This window comes from Staurois parvus, unplaced genomic scaffold (assembly GCF_062004578.1).
Source record: "Staurois parvus isolate SC_StPar_1 unplaced genomic scaffold, SC_StPar_1.0 ptg000124l, whole genome shotgun sequence".
Lineage (NCBI taxonomy): Eukaryota > Metazoa > Chordata > Amphibia > Anura > Ranidae > Staurois > Staurois parvus.
In genome coordinates, this window is record NW_028317920.1 from 2,332,182 (window position 1) to 2,344,320 (window position 12,139).

At 45.2% G+C, this 12,139-nt stretch overlaps 1 protein-coding gene across 1 annotated transcript in view; it reads right to left on the reverse strand.

Annotated features, from left to right (window-relative positions):
• Positions 1–12,139, reverse strand: part of LOC149467071 (uncharacterized) — a 112,480-nt gene that overhangs the window by 55,657 nt on the left and 44,684 nt on the right. The window lies entirely within an intron of this gene.

Consider the following 12,139-nt stretch of genomic DNA (forward strand, 5'->3'; position numbering starts at 1 on the left):
CTTAAAAACCACCTTTACCATTACCTCCAATGCATTTCCAAAAATGGAAAAAGTTTGCAAAAGTTTCCCAATTTTCACGGAAATTTCAGCTAAATTAAAACTCAAAATTTTGTTTATCCCAAATTACAGGCAGCCACTCCAGAGTGCATAAAAACTTTTTTTTTCGTTTTGGGGTATTGAGGCCCTTTAAGCCACAAGTTCGACTTATTTGAATAGCCGATCTGTTTAAGTTAATGTTTTATTTCGCTCGCTCTGAAAACCACATAATTATTTCCATTTATAAATCCACCATCGTTCCATCTTAAATCATTTACATACGGTTTTGTAAAAAATATTGTCACCGCCGCTTATTTTACAGTCTTTGTCCCGTGTATTTAAAATCGAAAGGAGGTGAAAAAAAAAAAGAAAAGAGGAAAGAAAAAAAAAATCCAGTTTTTAATTACAAAATAGGACAGGTGGCGAGGACACTTAACCAAGGACTCGTAAGGCAATTATAAATGCATTTCTGAAGAAACATTTATAGTGGCTGCGCAATAAACGGCTCCGAACAGCTCAGAATGTCACACTGGGCACTGTAAAAATAAATGGTATTCCCAAGGAAAAATAAAAAAAGGACTGCATATTTATATAACATTCAGCAGATGGATGTAATATTAACTTAGTGGTTTTGTGTTGTCGTTTTATTGCTACTCGATTTTCTTCCCCCTAACTTGGCAGCCCGGAGCGCTGTTTGATTTTTGGATATGGACAATGCTGAAACAGATGTCCAGACCAATAAAATAAATTCCTGAAGGGCTCGGCTTAATTTGTGTAATTGATCAATTTTTGTTCCGTGGTCCTCGGATCACCAGAAAGTAACTGCCTTCCAGATTAGCTCAGCGGTCGGGACTTTTCACCATATGTTACGATGGTTTATTGGCTGGCGCGCGCTCGCTGCTGATACAGCAGCCCCTGGTTCAGGCACCTGTTGGCGACCGTAAAGAGGTTTAACAACTGGCATTCCAGTCTGGAGAGACGGGCTCAGAGTTACTAGACAAATATTGCACATAATTCTCACTTAAAGTGCCAGTGTCTGTGTGCCCAACCATCGCCGGCAAAGATTGTCTCATGAAAATGGGCAGATGTATGATGTGACGTGACCGCAGAGGACTGAGCAGTTCATCAGTTTTAAAGGGACCCATGGGGAAGGGTAGCTTACTGCTGCAAGCAAGAAGATGAAAGAAACAAACAAGAAGAGCGCACACTAAGTGTAGTAGAGATAAAAGCAACTTATTCACTCTCTGGTTATCTCTCACCTTGACTATTGTAACTCCCTCCTCATTGGCCGACCTCATCGCAGGCTATCCCCTCTTCAGTCTATCATGAATGCTGCTACCAGACTCATCCACCTTACCAACCGTTTTGTATCTGCCAATCCCTCCACTGGCCTCCACTCAGTGTCCTCCACCCCTCTCTGCCAATCCCTCCACTGGCTTCCCATTGCCCTACGGATAAAATTCAAAACATTAACAATAACATATAACTCTGCCCCAAATTACATCACTGATCTTGTCTCCAAATATCACCCAAACCATCCTCTCCATCCTCTCCACTCCTCCTGCTCTCTAGCTCCCTCATCTCCTCCTGCCATGCTCATCTCCAGGACTTCTCCAGAGCTTCCCCCATCCTCTGGAACTCTCTACCCCAATTTATCAGACTATTGCCTACTCTGCCCACTTTTAGGTGATCTCTGAAAACCTCTCTCTCTTCAGGTAAGCCTATCCTGCCCTCAGCTAATAATGGAATCTTCTACTATTCCTACCAGTCCATCCCCCACAGTTGCATCCCTCTTGTATTGAACCGTATTGTTGCTGTATTGTCTCCCATTATATTGTAAAGCGCTGAGCAAACTGTTGGCGCTATATAAATCCTGTATAATAATAATATATAAATCCTGTATAATAATAATAATAATAATAATAAAAGCTTTAATGTTAAAATCACATGCAAATTGGCCACTCGTAAAATTAAAATATAAAAGCACGTACTCAACACTCCCAGTGTGGGGGCCTCTCTGTATTCACACGTGTAGTCCGGGATAGCAGTGCTGTCAGATGGAGGAATAGCTGTAGCTGAATGAGAGCTCTGTACACATGCACCGTGTGTTGCAGGGAATCTCCTGGATGACGTCAGATGCGGGCGGAGAAGTGGGAGTGGTTACACATTTTGAAGGACCTCCTTCTTTGTCAAGTCTACCTAGAGAGAATACTGTGAATGCTTTATACAGGAGAATAGGGAGGTCACCCTCCTCGCGTAGCAACGCCTACTGCTCCACCCACCTGTGACGTCCTCCAGGAGATTCCTCCTTCCAACAGCACTGCTATCCAGGACTACAAGTGTGAATACAGAGAGGCGTTCATGCCGGGAGTGTTGCGTACATGCCAGGGGCGGACTGACGACTCATGGGGCCCCCGGGCAATAGGGGATCATGGGGCCCCTGTGTCCTTGCCCAAACTCAAAAAAGCCTATGAAAAAGGTACCAGGGGCATCTCATGGGGCCCCCTACTGACCCCCGGCCCTAGGGCAGTGCCCGAGTTTCCAAATGGTCAGTCCGCCCCTGGTACATGCTTTTTCTATTTTAATTCTGTGAGTGACCAATTTGCATTTGATTTTCACATGAAAGCCTTTAACTCTACTTAGTGTGCGCTCTTCTTGTTTGTATGTCATTTGTAGATTTCCCCAATCGTGAGAGGAGCAGCAAGAGGTGTTTCATTACTCTTGATGATTGCAATGCCTAGTCTAAGGATTTGTGGTTTAATCAGGGCTGGTGCTAGACTATTTTGCACCCGAGGCAAGACCAGCTACTTGCGCCCCCCCCCCAGAACAAAAAATACATTAAAGAAATATAAAACTGTAGAAAATAATAAATCACCAAAACATGAAACTGCTTAATTTATTTTAATTTGCAAAAATAAGTGCCATAAGATACCACCAGCACCAATATTAAAGACAAAATCAGTGTCACGGACGGACTGTATCTGTGGCTGGCAGTGGCAGGGTGACAGTTGCAGTGAGTGGAGGATGATGGATCCACACTCTGACAGATCCCAGGCTGGAATTCCGCAGGAAATGGGGGGAGATAAAACGCTGTGACAGCAGGCACCCCAGCCCCCACACACAGAGAACACCTGAACTGAGCGATCCCACACAGTGACAGATCCGACACAATACATCACCACCAACACTGACACAGATCAGCAGGCCCAGCAGACACTAGAAGAGCAGGCTTTGGGATCGTGATGATGTCATCACTCACTGACACATTGCACATGTGATGGATGGCCAGCTGAGTCACACTTATACAGATACAAGGCATCAAAGTCAGACATTACCTTCCTCTGCAGGCGCAGCTCCGCCTCCGCTGATGAATGGGAAGAGAAGAGCTGGAACTCCACAGTGATCAGCAGCCACCAGCCAGTGTGCAGTAAGGGACAGAGTCTGAGAGTAACACTGAAAGGAGCATCACCCAGCATCTTCTTCTGTCCTTTCTTCCTCCCTTCTGCTGCCCCTCCCCTCAGCTGGAGGATCAGTCATGATATGGCAGCATCCCAAACAGAGAGAGTGCTGGCCTGCGCTGCACCCAGGTACTCCTAGGTGGTGGCCACCTAGTTAGCCTAGTGGAAGCACCGGCCTTGGGTTTATTCCAAGTATTCTGAATACTCTGAACTTTTTTTTTATTTAATTTCATTGCAAGTAACAAGGCGAAGACCACCAGCACAACCAAGGACAGTGCTTTGGAGACTTGCCTGCTGTGGGACCAGCCAAGAGTTGCACAGCGGTTGACACCACTTTGACAATAGCTCATTTGACTACTACTATTGTGAGTTGCCAATTTTGTGGAAAAAATAATTTGCTTATATTGCTGCGCTTAGGTGGCGCTGCTTCTCTCTCTCTTTTATTAAATATAACAAGGCAAAGACACCTATACCTGCAGCTGCCTCCCAAAGCTTCCTGTCACAGCTAAAGGCCGGGGATGTGGAGTTGTTAGCACGATTCCTATTTTGGCCACTAGGGACAGGTACTACAACCCCCACCAGGGAAGTGAGCTCTTTTCTGCCACAAGAGTAAAGTTATGAAAATCTATTGGATTGAACCCTTCCCTGTTTTTGGCCTATTCTATCTGAACTGGCACAGCTGGATGAATGTGGGGTAAAGTGTCATGATTTGGTCACGTTGACGGAATGTTTCACTGTACGTGTTCTATGCACCCTCAGGGAGTGTAAGGATTAGGGCATGAGGTCTGTTAGTGGTCCCCGGAAATGGAAGTTTTGCCTACAAGCTTGCCGCTAGGCCCCTCGTCCACAATTCAGGTTGGCCCATCACTGTGATGGAAAGCCTCAATAGCCAACAGGAACGGTCATGAGGTTGGAAGGCACAGGGAAACTTTTGGCACTATCAGTAATTGCCTGAAATTCAGCCAGGACAGGAAAATGTGTGAGTTTGCTGCAGGTATGTGCACCTCATTCATGCAGCAGTTTGTCCCCATCCCCTTAGAGCAGGGGTGTCAAACTCCATTTCATGGCGGGCCGTATCAGGATTATAAACTAAAAAATCCCAGCGCCAATCAAAGAAAGTATACAATTATGCAGCTGTGCACCAGTGAAAACCACCAATAATGAATAACACAAAAAACAGCGCAAAAATTAAATAAAAAATAATCACAAATAAATAAATGTCCGTGCAAAAAAAAAAAAAAATATATATATAATATTTCAAACATAAGTCCTTATTCCCAATTCCCAAAAGGATTTTCAAGAAAATGTTCCAAAATGTGCTTCCACCTAATCACCACGTGACAAATAATATTGACCGCACTCACCAGATGGAGGTGAGTAATAGGCCTCATAGGATATAAGGGATCCTATAGCCCCTCAGGAGGAACTCAAATCGCCTTCTTCACCCTGCTTAGATATAGCAATCGACTCCGCTCTACTTCTCTTGAGTCTTGAGAACGCCCTGTGGGTGGGGCGAAACGCTTTTCTCGCACGTCCGGTCCGCCGTCATCTTGGCCAACGTCACTTCCGGTATTTGGAACGCACGCCGACTTTTGCGGTTCAAGAGGCCATCTTAGAGGTGGAAAGCTGGTCATCCTCTACAGTGATTCTTAAAGCGTGAGATCCCTATATTTACAATTTGGAATCTTGTTCCTTTGAAGCCTTTGAGGCTATTAAACAAGGCCTGTTATTTCATTGAAACATGTGAGTTTCCTTATTCTATGGATTTATATGGTATTGAGTGGCAGTATTACACTATGTAGCCTTTCTTTCCTTGCACATTATTGAGGATTCCATGGAGAAGTAGAGCGGAGTCGATTGCTGTATCTAAGCAGGGTGAAGAAGGCGATTTGAGTTCCTCCTGAGGGGCTATAGGATCCCTTATATCCTATGAGGCTTATTACTCACCTCCATCTGGTGAGTGCGGTCAATATTATTTGTCACGTGGTGATTAGGTGGAAGCACATTTTGGAACATTGTCTTGAAAATCCTTTTGGGAATTGGGAATAAGGACTTATGTTTGAAATATTATATATATTTTTTTTTTTTTGCACGGACATTTATTTATTTGTGATTATTTTTTATTTAATTTTTGCGCTGTTTTTTGTGTTATTCGTATCAGGATTATGGTTGCCCTCAAAGGGTCGGTTGTATCTGTAAGACTAGATGTCCAGAACACCCCACCCCCATTACATCAGATGTCAAGAATCCCAAACCCTCCCTAACATCATCATGCTCCCTCTTTTGGGCAGAGCTGGAAAGCAGAAAGTGCAGGGTCTGGAGGAGGACCAGAGGAGGAGTCCGTTACCAGAGTCTGCTGAATGCTGAGACCAGGGGATGGAGAGATGAGGGGGTGCTGCAGCTACACTGAGGTGCAGGATTTGGCAGAGGAGTTCTATTCTCCTCTCTGCTGCTGACTGCTGAGACAAGGTGGGGGTGGAGACAGGGGGGTACCTGCAGGAGAGGTGCAAGGGCCACCTGAAATGGCCTGGAGGGTCGGATTCGGCCTTGTGTTTGACACCTGTGCCTTAGAGTCTCTTAAAAAACAGACAGACAGTATAAATACAAGATGGCTATTGTCCGTCTTCACAGATTGTGGGCAGTGTTTCCCTCTCCTCTCCTGCATTTGTGTGGAATGCTTAGACTTGCTGTATCCACGCGCTCAAATCCGCCATCTACTGGATGGTGTTCAACACTGTGGTTTTGTCACACACCTGGCCTCAATCAGGAGTGCTTAAATTGAGTTTGGAATGTTCAGTCATTGCCTGATCCTGGGAATGTGTTACTACTTGTTTCTATGTTTTTGTGGTTTTGGATCTGTTACCCAGGGCTGGTTCACATCTGAGTGATGTGTTTTTAGCTACATTGCATTTTAGATGTATTACCACTAAGGTCTATATAACAGGAGTGTTCATGAAAGCGTATCAAAGATGCAGCAGGCAGGATTTTTTTTATCATGCACCTCACCTAACACGCACTTAAAATGCACAGCTGTAAAGGTGGCCTATGGCTTGAACTGTTTTCAGCTTCTGCTTGCTGCCTGCCTTTAGCCCTGACTTTCAGCTCGTCCCCCTATGTTTTCCTCCCACAAAATCTGTCCTACAGCCTGCAATTTCATGCTAAGGTTTGGCAATGACCACATAAGACTATCACTGCTTGGTCCAACCCTGAGGACTTTGCTCTACTGTCTGCAGGACAACATAAGTGCCCTTAGCAGCTCTAGAGAAGAGCTGACACTCCATGGTTGTGTGTGAGAGACATCCTTCCATCCACTACTCATTCTCTGCGTTCCAACACAACAAACACTTTTCTCCTGCACTAGGAAAGGACTCAGTAGACCCAATAGGAATGTTCTGGAATTTTCTGGAATATGCACTGCTTGCTGCCCTCAACAGACCGGGGTGGTCCGAATACACTGGATACAAATGGAGAAACAGAAAAAGGGTGCACCGACCTAGTGCATTATCGTTTAAAATAATTTATTAAAGAAACAACATCTGAGTCCATACGATGGAACCCTGGATGAACCCTGGGCTCTGAGGAAGAGGTTGTGTCCTCGAAACGCGTTACCCAGTTGGTCATCCAGGGTTCCATTGTATGGACTCAGATGTTGTTTGGATCATACACCTTGTTCAGTTTGACATGCCTGTGTTATTATGTCCATTGTGAGTATGATACCTATTTTTGTTTCTTTAATAAATTATTTTAAACGATAATGCACTAGGTCGGTGCGCCCTTTTTCTGTTTCTCCATTTGTATCTCGTTCTCTGCGTTCCCTGACACTCTGACATTTTATCCTTTAAAGCTGAACTCCAGGCAAGCAAGAAAGAACACAATTCAAAAACAAGTGTAGTGCTGCCCCTGTAGGAGCCACTGGAAAGGATGGGTTCTCTTTTCTTTGCTCGAGCTTCTCAAGAATCTCAGCCCTTCTAACACACCATGTGTACAAACATGCAATATCATAGGAAATCACTGAAAGTAATACTTAGTAGTGCTATATAAAAAAAAGGCACTAGACCAGGTAGTAAAGGCAAACCTAAAGTGTTACTAAACCCACAACAGTAAAACCAGTCTGTATATGCAGTAAAGCATGCTTGTTATACTCACTGTGGAACCTAAGGGGTTAATTCTCTGCATTGTTTAAAAATGCAGTTTGATGCTGTCTTCTCTGATCCTCCCCTTCTTCCAGTTTCTCCCTCTTGTCTCCTGATAAGACATATCATGTGGAGACACTCTGCACATGCTCAGTTTATTGCTAGAGAGGTTTTAATTTTCTTGGAGAGTGCGTGTGATCAGCACAGGGCCAATCAGCACTGTCCAGACAGAGGCCAGGTGTCCTGCATCCTCCTAGAGCAAAATAAAAACTCCTCCAGAAGCTTTAACCAGTGCTCTGTTAGACACTGATAGAAGTCACAAGACTGCTATATACTGCTGATGAGAAAAGGTATTTAGCAGTTTATATTTACTAAAATAATTTCATTTCCATGTTCTGTGTACTGCGGGGGACCAGATATAGTGGATGCAGGGTTTTGGGTTTAGTAACACTTTAATATATTGACACCCAATTTGGTTGGTAACTAGGCAAGCTTAAAATGGATTAACAATGGTAATAACACAATTTAGTATACAAAGTGGTTAATAGTAAGGACCAACCATAAGATGATGTTTGGCATCCACGCAGGGTCGGATTGACCATTGGAGCACTCGGGCACTGCCTGAGGGCCCGGGGTCAGTAGGGGGCCCCATTTAATGCCCCTGGTACCTTTTTTATAGGCTTTTTTGGGTGTGCTTTGAGTGTGGGCAAGGATGCAGTGGCCCCATGATCCCCTATTGCCCGGGAGACTCATGAGTTGTCAGTCCGCCCCTGCATCCACGTCATCATTTGGCATCAGCATAAACAGTAGCAAGGTCACCTCATGTGAAGCAGTAAACAGTAGTAAAGTTTAATCTATCGAGCACTGGAATTATACTGCCAGATATGCACTGCACAGGTAGTGGGGGGGGGGGGGCAGGGGAGCATGGGGGCTTGCAACCTAATTATTATGGGAGCGGCAGTCCTTTGAGATGTTCCCCTGAGGGCTATTGTTGGGGCCCTTTAAGCACATCAGTGCATTTAACAACAGTCCCAGTTAACCAGCATGCAGTACAGGTACAGTATAGGTACGGTATACAGGTGAAAGGTAGATATGGTTCAGATGCAGTAAAGTTTCATTAGTAGGGAAGCAGTATGGATTGGGTACACTAAGTCTCCTACTCTGAGTGGCTCAGGGCCTGCTAGCAGTATCAGTAATGGGCAAATAGCTCTCTCACCAGTCCCCAAGGATGCTTTGGTGACCTTTTGCTATAGAAGGGGGGCCCCCTTGGTCTCTCCCTGAAAGCCTCTGGTGATCAGCAGTGGGAAGCAGAGGGTGAGTGGATGCTCCCTGTCTTTCTGTGGTAGCAGTGCAGGTGCTGTGATGTGGACAGAGCTGTACTGCCCCCAGGGGTCCTTACTTCCAGTTTTAGGCTCAGATCTCTGTTGGTATGGTCTCCAGCTAGCAGGAAAGTATTCACACAGAGGTGGTCTCTCTCTTACTTAATTGGTGCTGAGAAGAAGCACTTTCCTAGGCAGTTTAATAAAAAAAAATCATCTCTCCACTCCTCCTACTACACATTGTATATTGGGATATATAGTATAACCATTATAGTCTAGCGCACAGGTGTCAAACTGGCAGCCCTCCAACTGTTGCCAAACTACAAGTCCCATGAGGCATTGCAAGACTGACAGTTACAAGCATGACTCCCAAAGGCAGAGGCGTGATGGGACTTGCAGTTTTGCAACAGCTGGAGGGCTGCCAGTTTGACACCGCTGGTCACTCTAGCCATTATATGGCTGCCATCTCAAACTACAACTTCCAAGATTCTTAGTGCTCCACATAGACGTCTATGTGCTTGCTTGGCTTTAGCTCTCCCCCTGCTGGCCGGAGGAGAATGGTGCAGCAGAACATCAGTATCTCAGTATAGGGACAGAATAATAAAGAACAATGTCTCCGTCTCCATATTGCCCAGCACCTGGCTACATAGGTGATCCAACTACCCCTTCCAGATTCCATAACTGGATCTCTGACCTACACTGTAGTAGCACAGCACAGAGTCACAAACATTCCCCCAGCCTGGTGATTGGACAATAAAAGAGCAACACACTGCTAAATTGTAGAATGTTCCATGTCCCCGCTTATTCTGTCAGAATGTTCCATGTCAAACCCAATGCGCAGCAGCAGAACCTGCCTGGCTTCTAGTGCTGACCAACCCTTGCCCAGTTTTAGTTATGCAATACAGGTAAGGTTGCCACCTCATGCCTTTAAACCCGAACACATATTATTTACACAGGTTCTGAGGCTAATTTAACCTCTTGGCGCAAATGTGTGGCCTTGACGGCAAGCGGCTGCACATTTGCGTGCAATTAAGCAAAATATATGTGCTGAGAGTGCGTGCCCTGCGAGCTCCCAGCACACATGTCCGGTACTCACAGAGAGGTCCCGATCTCCTCTTTCGATCGGGACCTTTCCCGATCATGTGATCACCGTGACGGCGAATCATTGCGGTCACATGACCCTAAAACACCGCCCCGCCTCCTGGCTTCTGAAACCCTTAAAGGGCCGGGAAGCGCTGGCACCAAGGGGTTAATGCAGATAAGGCACTTACCCTAGGTTCACACCCAGGGGCGGACTGATCGTTTGGAAACTCGGGCACTGCCCGAGAGCCCGGGGTCAGTAGGGGGCCCCATGAGATGCCCCTGGTACCTTTTTCATAGGCTTTTTTGAGTTTTGGCAAGGACACAGGGGCCCCATGATCCCCTATTGCCCGGGGGCCCCATGAGTTGTCAGTCCGCCCCTGTTCACACCTAAGCATTTTCCGCAGCGTTTTGCAGAAACGCACTATTGTCCATTTAACATGATTTCCTATGAAACAGGTTCACATCTCTGTGTTTTCTGGAAAGGGTCAGGGACTTTTTTTAACACAAAAAGTCAAGTTTTTGGTTCTATAGACTTCAATGGAAATGCTGCAGAAAAGCATGTAGTGCATTTTTTATGTTTTTTCCGCGTTTTATGCAGAACCTGTGTAATTAATATGTGTTCGGGTTTAAAGGGATGGCAGAGGTGGCACCCTAAATACAGGGGATTACATGTCTATCTATCCAGTTGTATCTGACCCTTGGCAATTGCATGGACTGTCACTTGTAAGCAGCTTTGTTCATGAATTCTCTTAGCAATTATTTTACAGGGTAGGTTGCCAGGTCTTTCCCCAACCCCCACCATGCAGGAGATCCCACATGGCCAGGGATGAAACTAGGACAATTTAGACAGGAGCCAATTAACCTACCAGCATGTCTTTGGAGTGTGGGAGGAAACCCACACAAGCACAGGGAGAACATACCAACTCCAAGCAGGAGGTGCCATGGTTAGGAATTGAACCCATGACCCATTTACTGCACGGCAGATGTGCTAACCACTAAACCACTGTGCTGCCCAGAGTACATGTAGTTCTTATGAATTCCAATTTCCAAACACGGAAAGGTTTCTTCACAGTGAGAGCTGTGAAAATGTGGAATAGACTCCCTCAAGAGTTGATTCTGGCCAGCTCTGTGGATTGCTTCAAAAAAGTCCTGGATTCTTTCCTAGATACCCAGAATATAACTGGATATTAACATTTATAGGTAACGTTGATCCAGGGAATATCCGATTACCTATTGGGGGATCAGGAAGGAATTTTTTCCCTGCAGGAGCAAATTGGATCATGCTTTGCTGGGTTTTTTTTTGCCTTCCTCTGGATCAACTGTGGGTATAGGATTATAACTTTTTTTTTTTGGTTGAACTGGATGGACTTTTGTCTTTTTTCAGCCAAACTAACTATGTAAACTTATAGGTTTATTAATTTATATGTAAAGTTGATCCAGGGAATATCAGATTGCCTCTCGGGGGATCGGGAAGGAATTTTTTCCCCAGCAGAAGCAAATTGGATTGTGCTTTGCTGAGTTTTTTTGCCTTCCTCTGGATCAACTGTGGGCAGGGGTGGACTGATCATTTGGAAACTCGGGCACTGCCCGAGGGCCCGGGGTCAGTAGGGGGCCCCATGTGATGCCTCTGGTACCTTTTTTTAGGCTTTTTTGAGTTTGGGCAAGGACACAGGGGGCCCCATGATCCCCTATTGCCCGGGGGTCCCATGAGTTGTCAGTCCGCCCCTGACTGTGGGTGTAGGATTATAACTTTTTTTTTTTGGTTGAACTGGATGGACTTTTGCCTTTTTTCAGCCAGACTAACTATGTAACAAATTCGGATATGCTACAACACATTTGATTTTTTTTTTTATGCATGAAGTGGTGTTACTGCCTGGAGTTCAGCTCCAAATTCAAATCAAAGAAGGAAATAAGCCCTTTCTTGAACAGCACTTCTTTGCTTCTATGGATTCTGTACACCAAAACTAGCCATTGCACACAATGCATCTCCAACACACCACAAACGGTTCCATACGCAGATGTAGATGACCCCCAGCAATGCAGATCTTATCTGTAAACTAAAATCATCGATGTGTTTGTACAGATGCAGCTTACAAAAAAAAAGTGCATA